The sequence below is a fragment of the Meles meles genome, chromosome 12 (assembly GCF_922984935.1).
Source record: "Meles meles chromosome 12, mMelMel3.1 paternal haplotype, whole genome shotgun sequence".
NCBI classification, from domain to species: Eukaryota; Metazoa; Chordata; class Mammalia; order Carnivora; family Mustelidae; genus Meles; species Meles meles.
Window position 1 is genome coordinate 75,335,617 of NC_060077.1, and position 12,383 is coordinate 75,347,999.

Here is a 12,383-nt window from a genome sequence, read left to right on the forward strand (position 1 = left end):
TCTCTACTCACCCATCCCCCATTCACTTCTGGGGAGTAACATTTACCTGAAAGGCAACATAAAATGCACAGATATCTCCATAAAGACCTTTTTTTTTTTTTTTTTTTTTAAGTCTCTCTCTTCCTGCCAAGCTTTTGACACTATGGACATTTGTGGGTGCTGTTCTGTGCCTTGTCAGATTTGTAACAGCGTCCCTGTCCTCTGCTCGTTTGATGTCAGCAGCGACCGCACCCTCTTCCCTTCTGTGGGAGAACCACAGATGTCTCAACACCGCCATAGTCCTGGTGGAAGGAGCCGGGGAGAGGCAGGCAGAAGTCCTCCAGACTGAGAATCACTGCTTCAGACTGATGTTTAGAATTACTTTATAGAGTCATATATGTCAAACTATGTATGGTCTACTATATAGGAGATTTAGAGTTTTTAAGGGTAATTTTGACTATGTATATTTTCACTTTCTTGATGCCTTTGGAACCTCAGGACTCCCCAGATATGATAACTCTATTTTGAGTTGGTTTACCAATTTTACTAGAGTCCTAAGTTTAGAACCAAGAAAACCTCTAATATGATAAAGATGGATTATTTAAAAGGATGGACTTTTTAAAAGGTCTGAAAAGTATTAAATTAAAGGTAGGAAAGACCTATGACTTTGCAATTGCTGAAATAATTATTATCGCTCAAGTTTAGTGGAGATTATTGCTTTTTCTTTCCAGGAGGCAAAGTGTTTACAAGATTACTCAGTCTGTGGCCTTGTTGTTTATTCTCACACCATTTATTTGCTCCAGATTAAGAAAAAAGAAAGCAATTATGTCTTAATTATCTTATATAATTTGTGAAGAAAGAGCAGCAGAGAGATTCTCTTGCTTATTTTATGTGATAAGTACAAGGAAGTATTCCTGTGTAGTAATAAAAGTTGAAAAATGAGGCTTTAGTGGAATGGCACTAAATGCTAATTGCTCTTTAAGTATGATCATTCTAGAATACCTAAATACTAATTTGATTATCAACAGAACTTTGCTCAAGATCCTGGTACTAACCAAGTTAGTATATGCTACCAAAATATTTATCACAAAGTGTATGGTAAAGAATTTGGCCTTGGTCAAAAAGGACAAGGTGCACCTGGGTGGCTCAGTCGGTTAAGTGTTCAACTCTTGGTTTCGGCTCAGGTCATGATCTCAGGGTCTTAAGGTCAAGCTCCCTTCCCCATCCCCTGCCCCCCCACCCAGTATGGCTCTATGCTCAGTGTAGAGTCTGCTTGGGATTCTCCCCCTCTTCCTTTCCTTCTGCCCCTCACCCTACTCTCTCTCTCTCTCTCTCTCTCCCTTTGTCTCTCTCTCTCTCTCTCTCAATTAAATACATAATAAAATCTTTAAAAGAATTCTTATTTTAAAAAAAGAAGGACTAACCATGGTCTTCAGTTTGTGAGGGGTTAATGTATGCCATACTTGATTAGGAGTGTCTCTATCTTAATTAAGGGCTTTAGCTGGTATGTACAGAAGAATAAAACTCAACCATTCTCTCATACCATACACAAAGACAAACTTGAAATGGATGAAAGACCTCAATGTGAGGCAGGAATCCATCAGAATCATAGAGAAGAACACAGGCAGTTACTTCTTCGATATAGGCCACAGCAACTTCTTTCAAGACATGTCTCCAAAGGCAAAGGAAACAAAAGTGAAAATGAAGTTTTGGGACTCCATCAAGATCAAAAGCATCTGCACAGAAAGGAAACAGTCAACAAAACAAAGAGGCAACCCATGGAATGGGAGAAGACATTCACAAATGCCACTACAGAAAAAGGGCTGATATCCAAGATCTATCAAGAACTCCTCAAGCTCAACACCCAAAAAAGAGATAATCATGTCCAAAAATGAGTAGAAGACATGAACACACACTTCTCCAAAGAAGACATACAACTGGCTAACAGACACATGAAAAAATGTTCATCATCACTAGCCATCAGCGAAATTCAAATCAAAACCACATTGAGATATCACCTTACAGCAGTTAGAATGGCCAAAATCAACAGAACAGGAAAGAACAAGTGTTGGAGAGGATGTGGAGAAAGGGGAACCCTCTTACACTGTTGGTGGGAATGCAAGTTGGTGCAGCCACTTTGGAAAACAGTGTGGAGATTCCTCCAATAATTAAAAATAGAGCTTCCCTATGACCCTGCAATTTCACTACTGGGTATTTACCCCAAAGATACAGATGTTGTGAAAAGTTCTTCTGTACCCCAATGTTCATAGCAGCAATGGCCACATTCGCCAAACTGTGGAAAGAGCCAAGATGCCCTTCAACAGACAAGTGGATAAAGAATATGTGGTCCTTATACACAATGGAGTATTACGCCTCCATCAGAAAGGATGAATACCCAACTTTTGTATCAACATGGATGGAACTGGAGGAGATTATCCTGAGTGAAATAAGTCAAGCAGAGAGAGTCAATTATCATATGGTTTCACTTACTTGTGGAGCATAAGGAATAATTGGAGGATATTAAGAGAAGGAAAGGAAAAGTGAATTTGGGGAAATCGGAGGGGGAAAGGAAGCATGATGGACTGTGGACTCTGAGAAACAAACTGAGGGTTTTGGAAGGGAGGGAGGCAGGGGGATGAGTGAGCCTGGTGGTGGGTATTAAAGAGGGCGCGTATTGCATGGAGCACTGGGTGTGGTGCATTAACAATGAATCTTGGAACACTGAAAAAAATAAAATTAAGATGTTTTTTAAAAGGGAGGTTTTAGCTGGGAGTGTCCGTAGGTAAGCTGTGTAGACCAAGGACAAGAGGGTCGTCTGAGGAATTCAGACCTGGTCCAAAAGGATAGAAACCCAGCAGAAATGTGACTCAGAACATCAGATAATCTAAAAGCGCTTGAGCAAGACCTGGCAACAATATTTAAAAAGGCGTGGGGCTGGAAGAGTCAGTGGCAGGGAGAGCTGATAGAAGTCACTATAGTAACCCAGATAACGTTAACAAAAGCCCGATATGAGTAACCTAAGAAAAATGACAATGAGAAGGAAAACTTGACAGAACTCTGGGTGACTTATTGAACATTAGTGCACAAAGCAAAGTCTAAATTTGGGCATGTACCAGTTAGCAATAGCTTGCCGGGGGTCGGGGTGGGGGAGATTCATTCATTTCATGTTGATATTATTGATTTAACAAAAAGCCCAGGGGAGGTATGATCAGAACTGGTCCAAGAATTCAACATCGCCATTGAGAATCTGGCCTCTTGCTGGGTTTCCAGTCCATCTTCGTTGCAGTGCTGGTTTTTCATCTTCATATTTGTCTCTTTGAGGTCACATGACAGTTGCTGAAGATCTAAGCATCAGATCTTAATCAGGAGCGTGAAGGTTGGCACCAGAACATCTGCGAATGGCTAGCGGGTTAACCAACCCTCTGTGCCTGCCACAGATGGTTAAATAAGGAAATGGAGAAGATAAGAGGTTTCCTTTTCTATTTGAGGATATGATCTAAATTTAGGTGTAGACATCTGAATTAACAGGAGAGCGTACTAAGTGGACATGTTCGTGAGAGTCTAGGTTTCTTCCTTGTCACATTCATCTCTTCCCCGAATTCCTCCGTATCACGTAGGGATCTCCCATCGTTGCCTCTGGCCTCTCCACTGGTCTTCAGGGATATGGCAGTGGGGCCCATCGGATTTCATTAAAAAAAAAAAAAAAAAAAATAGAAGAACAAAGATAGTGACTGTTCCCTGAATGAGTTTAAAGTTCCAGGAAAGCAGAATGTGTTTTGTTCACTGAGTCACTGTGTTTCCCCGGGGCCAAAGGTGACTAATCCATCCCTTCTCACAGCAGCTTCGGGAACACTCCAATCTGGTTTGCTCCGCGGCAGCACCACAGCTTTTAAAAATAACTGTTATAGCTATACAGCTGCGGTTTCCTCATTTATAACATTATACTGAGTGACTCTATGTTTTGGGGGACACAGGGGAGGGAAAGAGAAAGATTTTCAAAGAAGGCATTCATGCCCCCGTAAACAGCATTTTCTACCGTGCTGTCATTTGTATCTTTCTCCTTACGTTTCCAAATGTTTCTGTTTTCACACAACTAGCTGTTGTTGGGTCCCAGGCAGTTCAGTGTAAATCACACTGCTATCAAGGCACTGGGACAGCTTATCCTCCACTCCCCCCCCCCCAAATATTCCCTGCTTGGGTTCTCTCTTCGTCCAAGGAGTGTTTGCCCAGTTAGAAAAATTCAGGGTAGCTCCTCAAAAAGCAGATCCTAATCCCCCCAAAAGTCACTCGGCTTGTTTGGAGGGAAGGGGCTGCTACTGTTTGTGAAATGCGTGCCACACGCCAGCCGCTGGCACACATATTCTCCGTCGAGAATTTTGTGGAGGCTGCGGCTATCTCAGAAGCGCAGGTTATCACAAACCTTTGCATCCAATGGCAAGAAGAGGCTCCTTGACTCCAGGGGTCCATGAACCCCAGATAAGGAGTCCTGCACTGAGGTAGTGGTCTTCAAACCCTTTTAATAATAAACCCTTTCTGGGGTGCCTGGGTGGCTCAGTCGGTTGAGCATCTGACTGTTGGTTTCGGCTCAGGTCATGATCTCATGACTGATGATGTCATGGGTTATGGGAGATCGAGCCCCGTGTAGGGTCCCCGCCTCAGTGGGGAGTCTTCTTGAGATTCTCTCCCTCTGCCCCTCCCCTCACACAATCTCTCTCTCTCTCTCTCCAAAATAAATAAATCTTTTAAAAAGCTTTCAAAAACAAAAGCATATATCCCAATTATTTGGGGAGATTTACTTATAAATTAGATGCATGTGCTACTCTACTAATATGTGTATAATAAAACACTCAAAAACTTAGATCTCAAAAGGATGAGAAGCAAATAAATATCAAAAGGGCAGGTATTTTTCCCACCCCTGGTGAATGCTTTTATTCATGCCCTAGACGCATGTGTAGACACACCCCCACTTTAAAGCCCCTTTCCCCAGCACCTATGGTCCAGTTGCATCTTGCCGCTGGACTTCCTAGAGCATCAAGCTCATGAAGCAAAAAGCTGAATGTACTACAGCAGAAAGAAAATGCTAACCCCCCCCCCACGAGAAAAATAACTCCCAAAATTCTGTGACTAAGTAAGAAACTGCATCTGTTCCCACCTCTTATAAAAGAGAAGTAATCCCAGTAAAGGTTGCTTAGCAGAAGAGATAAATGGAAAAGCTTTGACTATTCCCACATAAAAGAAGCAGGTTTCCTATTTAAAAAATAAATAAAAAGCACCCTGCCCTATATAAGCTTTCAGGAGAGAATCACACTCACTTAAGAAACCAAACTATGTTGTTCTCTGAAGTCACAGAAAGAAATGCAGCTCGAAACCCAAGTGAGGAAGAGCATTGGAAGGTTGCAGGGCATTCTAGAAACAGAAGACCTCTGCACCTTTCTGGCCAGAGTAAGTCCTTTAACTTGCCTGCTTCTTAGATTCCTCAACTCTTAAATGGGGATAACATGCCTATAACATAGTTTAAACGTAAGTTAAAATTCAGACATAACATTAACGGGGGTGAAAATGTTCTATAAATTATGAGATGCTATAGAAGTGAAATAAAAACTTGTCTTCCTGCTATAAAAACAAAAGCTGAGTAATCGACAAAGTAACTTACATATATATGCCCTCCTAGAGAAATCAGTGTGTAACTTAAATTTTTGGAGTCCACCCCAGACCCTTTGAGACATGCGGATGATAGCTCTCTATTCCAGTTCCCAATCCCAAAGCCATTTCCAGCTAATCCTGCTGGAAGTGTCTGATGGAACCGTCATCGTGAACCTGCACCTTCCGCGGGGGCCGTCAGGGAGCTGTGACAGCCCAGGCAGGGGCTACGGCCCCACAAGGTTTAGTGCGGCCTCCCTCTGCTTCTGTGGAGAAGTTTTCCGTCCTTTCTGCTCCGCAGACATCCCCGCCTATGACGGAGCAACTGTCTCAGCAAATGAAACGTCACTGAATGAGCTCCGGATGCTTTGGGGACCTATACCCCAACCTAAAGCACCTTGTGTCCAGGAAGCATGGGCCAGACTTACACAAACATTTTTAAAGCTTCAAAATTTATTGCTGTACATTTTCGCATAGCATTTACTATGGAAATACTAATAGTGCAAATATTTATTTTGGACTTTGTAGCATTTGAGAGATCACAAAGCTTTTTGATATCTTTTGCAATCATTTATGAAGATCTATTTTATTCAACTTATCTTTAAAATTCAAACAAGTAATCTTATATTCAGAGAGATTACATAATGCTTTCTAGATCTCTTTTCTAGGACAAAGAAATACACTGGAAGCCACCAGGGGCGTTCCTCCCCTCGATAATACATACGTCTCGCAATACCTGTCCCAGTGCAAGACTCGTTCATTTACAAATTCATTCAACAAATATTTATTGACAAAACTGTTCTGTGCTGGGCACTGTGCTAGGCTCTGGGGACATTAAGATGAAAAGATGCAATCTCTGCTTTCACGGTGCTTACAGTCTAAAAGTAGAAACAGACATGCAAACAAATTTACAATACAATACAGTAAAGTGCTTCCATGGAGGTATTTACAAAATGCAGTGGGAACCTGGAAGAGGGAAGAACATCTGCCTGGAGAAATCAGGAACAGCTTCAGAGAGGAGGTAGCCACTGAGCTGAGACTTGACCAATAACGGGGAAGTTGCCATGTAGACAGGCAGGCAAAGGGAATGACAGGTGCAAAGACACAGAGGCCCAAGGGGCACTTCGAAGGACTGAGTAATGCGGTTTTTCTTGAGCTGAAGGTGCAATGGGGAGAGTGGCAGGATGAGCCAGACAGATGGGCGGATATCAGATCATGAAGAGCCTTTTGATCATTCATCCATTTATTCAACAAACATTTATTAAGTGCTTACTATGTGCCAGGCACTAGGCTAAGTGCTGGGGTTTTGAAACAGGGAACCAGACAGACACATCCTCGCTCTCATGGAGCTTACATTCTAGTAAGAGATAGACAAAAAGTTAACAAATAAATACAGATGTGGAAGAATTCTACCAAGGAAATAAACAGGGTGCTGAGGCAGAAAATGAGTCTTATGGGGGGTGGAGAGTAGTTACAGTTATTAGAAAATGCCTCTTGGAAGTGACATAAACAGACATCTGCAGGGCTTACAATGAGAGCAAGCCCAGCAGAGTGCTCACTACAGGCACTGTGCTAACCACTTGATAAACAGTATCTCACGTAGTCCTCACGACGACTCTATGAGGTAGGTAGTATTATTCCTAGTTCACTGAGGAGGAACGGGCTCAAAGAGATTAAGTAACCTGACAAGTCACACACATGGCAAAATCAGGGTTCAAACACAGGTTCTCTTCACTGCAAAGTGCTCACTCTTAAAAAGTTATTCTTAAAATAATTCTTAAAAATTACACAGAGAGGTGAGAAATTTTGAGTGTGGAAATGACACGGTCACATTGGTTTTGAGGACCATTCTGATGACTACATGGAGGAGAAAAAGGAGCAATGGAGAGAGAAGGAGAAGGGAAGGAAGGAGGGAGGGAGGGAGCAAGGGACTGAACGTCCAGAGAGGGAAGGAGGTTGTAGGAAGGCAGTGGCGGGGAGTGGAGAAGAGGTATGGGTATGAGAAGTGCATCTAGCAGTTCTAACAGGACTGATGGGACAGGGGAGGCAAGGGAAGAGCGGCATCGAGGATCACTCATGGGCATCTGCCTTGAGCAATTGGATCAGAGGACTTGCTTTTACCCTAGTTAGGGAATGCAAGATGGTGGCAGATTTGGGGGATAAGATAATGAATTTAATTCTGGACATGTTGTCCTGTGGGTATCTTGGGAACACCTGGATTTATGAGATGGTCCCAGTTGGACACCATGTAATGGCTTTCATACCTTGTTCTCTACCTGAGCAAAGTACAGAAGAACAAAAATCAAAGTTGTGTATGTGTGTACATTGTGTTTTTGCTTTTACAAAAGCTGTTCATAAAAGCATGTCTATCTTGGTTGGATAACTTTTGTAAAAAGAACATGTGACCCCCAAGCTGAAGTTACCCCAAGCTTGATAACAAAAGAGAACTGATGGACTTGGGGAAGCCTAAGAAAGACATCCTTTGGACATCCGTTCTAAGTAGTTACAACAGATGTTAAAAAGAAATCAGTATTAACTTCCTATTGCCAGCCCCGCTGGGGCAGTTTGATGGGCCCAGAACATGCCTCATTGGCCAATGATCTGCCCAGAGTCTGCAAGCATCCCTCTCATCTGCCAGCGAGACTGCTCTGAGGATACTAGTGGCCTAAGGCCCAGAGATCCAAGTTGAACATAAATCAGGAATTCCAAAAAGGTGTTATTACGTAGTTTGGCATAAGGTCCAGAGAGACAACAGCCCCCACCTAGCCAGACGTATTGCTTTGACTATTTTCTCTCCCTTCCTTAGGAACGGGAAGGGTGCTGGAGGTAGCCGTAATAGAATGTGCATGTGACAGTTACATGGACTTGGTCACACTGGGGACCACATCATTTCGGGGTCTAATGTTAGAAGAACTCAGAGTGAAGAAGTACATATACCCTTCCCACAGAAAGGTATTATTTCTCAAAATGTGTTTAAATTTGCTAATGAACACTCCCCTCCTTTCCTTGGCATCGGATTAACTTAAACATGTTTTGATTTTGAAACTCACTTAATGACGTTGTGCCAGTTCTAGTAATTTAGGTATCAAGGAATTCAAGCGGGAATGAAGTTACACTGAGGAGTTTCAACAACAACAGATGGTAATACTGCGGAGGCCAGGTACTGATTAGAAGAGTGCTACGATCTGGCTCACGAAGCACCTCTGTCTAGAAAGCTGCCTCTCTCGGTGACAAAGGATCTACCTGTACCTGCTAACTTGTAGGGCCAGTGGACATTAGAAGATCCGAAGTGTCCTAGAAAAAAAATGACAGACATGGACCCACCAGTACCATCTGGAGGTACCTGTGTACCTCACTCGTGCCCCAGGGAACAAATTGCTTTATTTTTATAGAACTAACAAAAGTACTAGTCACGGGAGAAAAAAAACCCATCACACATACTAGATGGTAACTTAGAATTCAGGGGAAAGCGGCATGTTTCCACGCTTTCCGGAGGCGAATTGCAAATGGATGAGCTATTCTCCACCTCCATTTGAAACCTAAGGCCCAGGGAGCACAGCTGACTGTAAATCAGGAATCCTAAGTGGGGGGAGGCTATTTATTATGTGTGCTCTTTAACAGAAAGAATTCCAATCAGTCTGTGAATATAATCATTTATTTGTCTTTACAGTGATGATGGAAGAATGTACAGGTGTCCTCTTTCAATAAAGTATAAAAATCTGTTTATATACAGTGAAGTCACAATAATCTTTAATTGGGAGATTTATTTGGTACTCCTGATCGGTTCATATTAAAATGGGGGGAAAACATATTTCACGTTAAGTGCTACATTTCCAGTAGATTGCACCTGGCATCAAAAGCTCAGCTTCATCTTAAGGGTCCTGCTTGAAATTACAAAAGTCTAATTTTAAGTCCTAGGACTCAAAATAAACATCATTTTTTGAATAATAGATATATACATCAAAAATACATCTAAAAAGGCATTGGTTAGCGCTATTAAAAAGCTCTATGTGCTCGGGTACGTTTTTTCTTACAGGCAAAACCCAGTGGAAACGCTTTTGTTCAATTCTAGAAATTTGCTCTTGGGGAAAGTTGGTCGAAAGTTACCTGTAAGGAAAAACAAACAAACTTAAGTACTGCGATGATTTCTCAGGTGAGCTCAGCAGAACTTTAAAAAAGTACTTAGAAGCTTAACTTCACTTAGAACCACATTTTTAAAGCCTTAACATTTAGTTACAGCACTTTGCACATAAAAAAAAGTTTCAACATATCCCCTCATTATTTCAAGTGCTTTAATAATAAATTTATACTCAAGTCATTTTCAGAGAAATCAAATATACAGCGTTGTATGCTGACACAAATATTTTCTATCTGTAATTAAGCCTACACAAAAAGAGAAATCATACAAATAAAAAAAAGAGAACCATAATAGACAGCTAAATCCAAACAGGTTTTTTTTGCCCTTCTTCTTATTTTTTCTTATTAACATAGAATGTATCATTTGCCCCAGGGGTTCAGGTCTGTGAATCATTAGGCTTACATGTCTCACAGCACTCACCATCGCACGTCCCCTCCCCTCCCCAATGTCCATCACCCCACCACCACACCCCTCCCACCAAACACAAAATTTTTGAGAGAATTTAGAAAAACGTCAACGAACCATGATTTATTTTACTTTGGAGCATTTATGGCTGACATGCACTGAAGCCTTCTCATTATTTAACCTGGCTGATCTGGAGCGGTGCAACTGCAGACAGACCTATTTATAGATCTGATCCTGTGTCCCATTTGTAGCTCATTATTTTGACACCTTTGGTTTTTACAGTTTTCTCCTTCTTGCAAGCACTCCTAAAATTCTGATAACCCGGGTACCCCGTTATGACTGTAAAATTTTAACCAACACAGTAAATCTCAACCTGTTATTGAGGACACACATAAAACAAATACATCAAGGCCCACGTTGCTAATAAGGAGCGTGAGGGAGCCGCGTCACAATGAGGCTGACAGACCCACACGGAACTACGTGGTACTGGTTCCATCTCTTACAGCCACGTGACGAGGGCCATGGCCTACCCTTCGGTCAAGCCCAGTCCTACCTATTCTGCAGGTTATCATGAACACGTAATGAAGTCCAGCGGCAGTGCTCCGGTTTGTGAAACACTTTAAGTGTACAGGAAGCTAAATGAGTCAGTTGGGCAAATTTAATTTTGCTAATTAAGGAATGCTTCTAATTCTTCCACAACCTCCAAGTCCACTAGCCTGGTGTAATAATACCATTCTCAAGTTTGCAGTGTGATACATACACTATGAAACTCTCTCTACCCAACATGCCGAAATAACGGCTATAGTAAGTATATATTAAAACTCTAATCACTCAGTATTAATTAGTTTGTTAACACCATTAACCACATTTGTGCCAGGCAGTGATTAATGCCAGCTTTTATATGACACATGCTTGCTCACATAACTTAGGGTGCTGCCTTGATATGCACCCGTAAAGTAATCTGTAAAGCCAGCAAGAGTCTAGTGAAACCTCAGTTAGATGATCCTCGATTGTCTTAAACTGTTTTTAGAAGAGCCCGAGAGACAATAAAAAGCTGGAAAGCTCTGAAGGAGAGGAGGGCTTTTCTAGAGTCGGTTTGGAGAAAGCACAGACACCGTCCCGAAGGCCACCCCGTGTTCCAGAGACAGCGTGGCGGAAGCTCTCAAAGAAACACGCTTCAGGTCTCCCTCCGAAGGATTTGACAAACACCAACCATCCTCATCAGAGCCCATAAAACATACTCTTGCCAGAGTAGAAAACAGGCATTAAGATCAACATGGCGTCTCCCCGTCCTCAATACGGGGGAAGAAAAACACTTAAAATAGCACTGAACTGGACTGCAACAGTTCTGCGTGTGCAGAAAACAGTCACCAAATGGTGACACTGTCAAGATGTAGTGGAAGGCATTGCAGTTATTACCCGACGTCTTAACCCTGCAGCACGAGCTGCGCTCCCTGCATTCCCACAAAGGCACAGATGGGATGGAATGGTTGTGTGAATGATGAACTCAGCCTCCCCGCACAGACCCTGTCTGTGTCTGTACCAAACAGGCCCTGGCCCTCCCCACAGTGCTTCCAGGGAAAAACCTGGAGTCATCCACGCCACTCTCCCCCTGTCACTTCCACTCACTCACCTGATCCACTTGATTCTGTCTCCAAATACATCTCAAATGGACCTTTGCTTAACTCTTTTTCTCTGCACCCACTGCCAACACCTCTGTGAAGCCACTGTCTCGATCACGGCCAGACTATAACTGCCTCCCCACTGGTCACCCTGCTTCCAGGCTCTCTTTCTCAGGGTGCAGCCACAAGGATTTTATAACCATTTTTTTTTTAAATATTTTATTTATGTGACAGAGATCACAAGTAGGCAGAGAGGCAGGTAGAGAGAGAGGGGGAAACAGGCTCTCCGCTGAGCAGAGAGTCCAATGCGGGGCTCGATCCCAGGACCCTGAGATCATGACCTGAGCTGAAGGCAGAGGCTTTAACCCACTGAGCTACCCAGGCGCCCCAATCATTTTTTTTTTAAGATTTTTTTTTTTAATTTGACAGAGAGAGACACAGTGAGAGAGGGAACACAAGTAGGGGGAGTGGGGGAGGGAGAAGCAGGCCTCCTGCTGAGCAAGGAGCTTGATGAAGGGCTTGATTCTAGGACCCCGGGATCAGGACCTGAGCCCCCCAGGGGCCCCCACAAGGATCTTATAAATAAGCACATCTCATCA

General features: G+C 42.7%; 1 protein-coding gene across 2 annotated transcripts in view; it reads right to left on the reverse strand.

Moving 5' to 3' along the window:
- Window positions 1–6,054: 6,054 nt before the first annotated feature.
- MBD2 (methyl-CpG binding domain protein 2) overlaps window positions 6,055–12,383 on the reverse strand; it is a 70,031-nt gene continuing 63,702 nt past the window's right edge. The window contains exon 7 of one of the 2 annotated variants that reach the window (XM_046024758.1): window positions 6,055–8,913. The gene's annotated coding sequence lies outside the window, so the exon portion shown is untranslated. Of the gene's footprint in view, window positions 8,914–9,256; window positions 9,727–12,383 lie in introns of those variants that run through there. The other variant, XM_046024757.1, reaches the window with a different exon arrangement.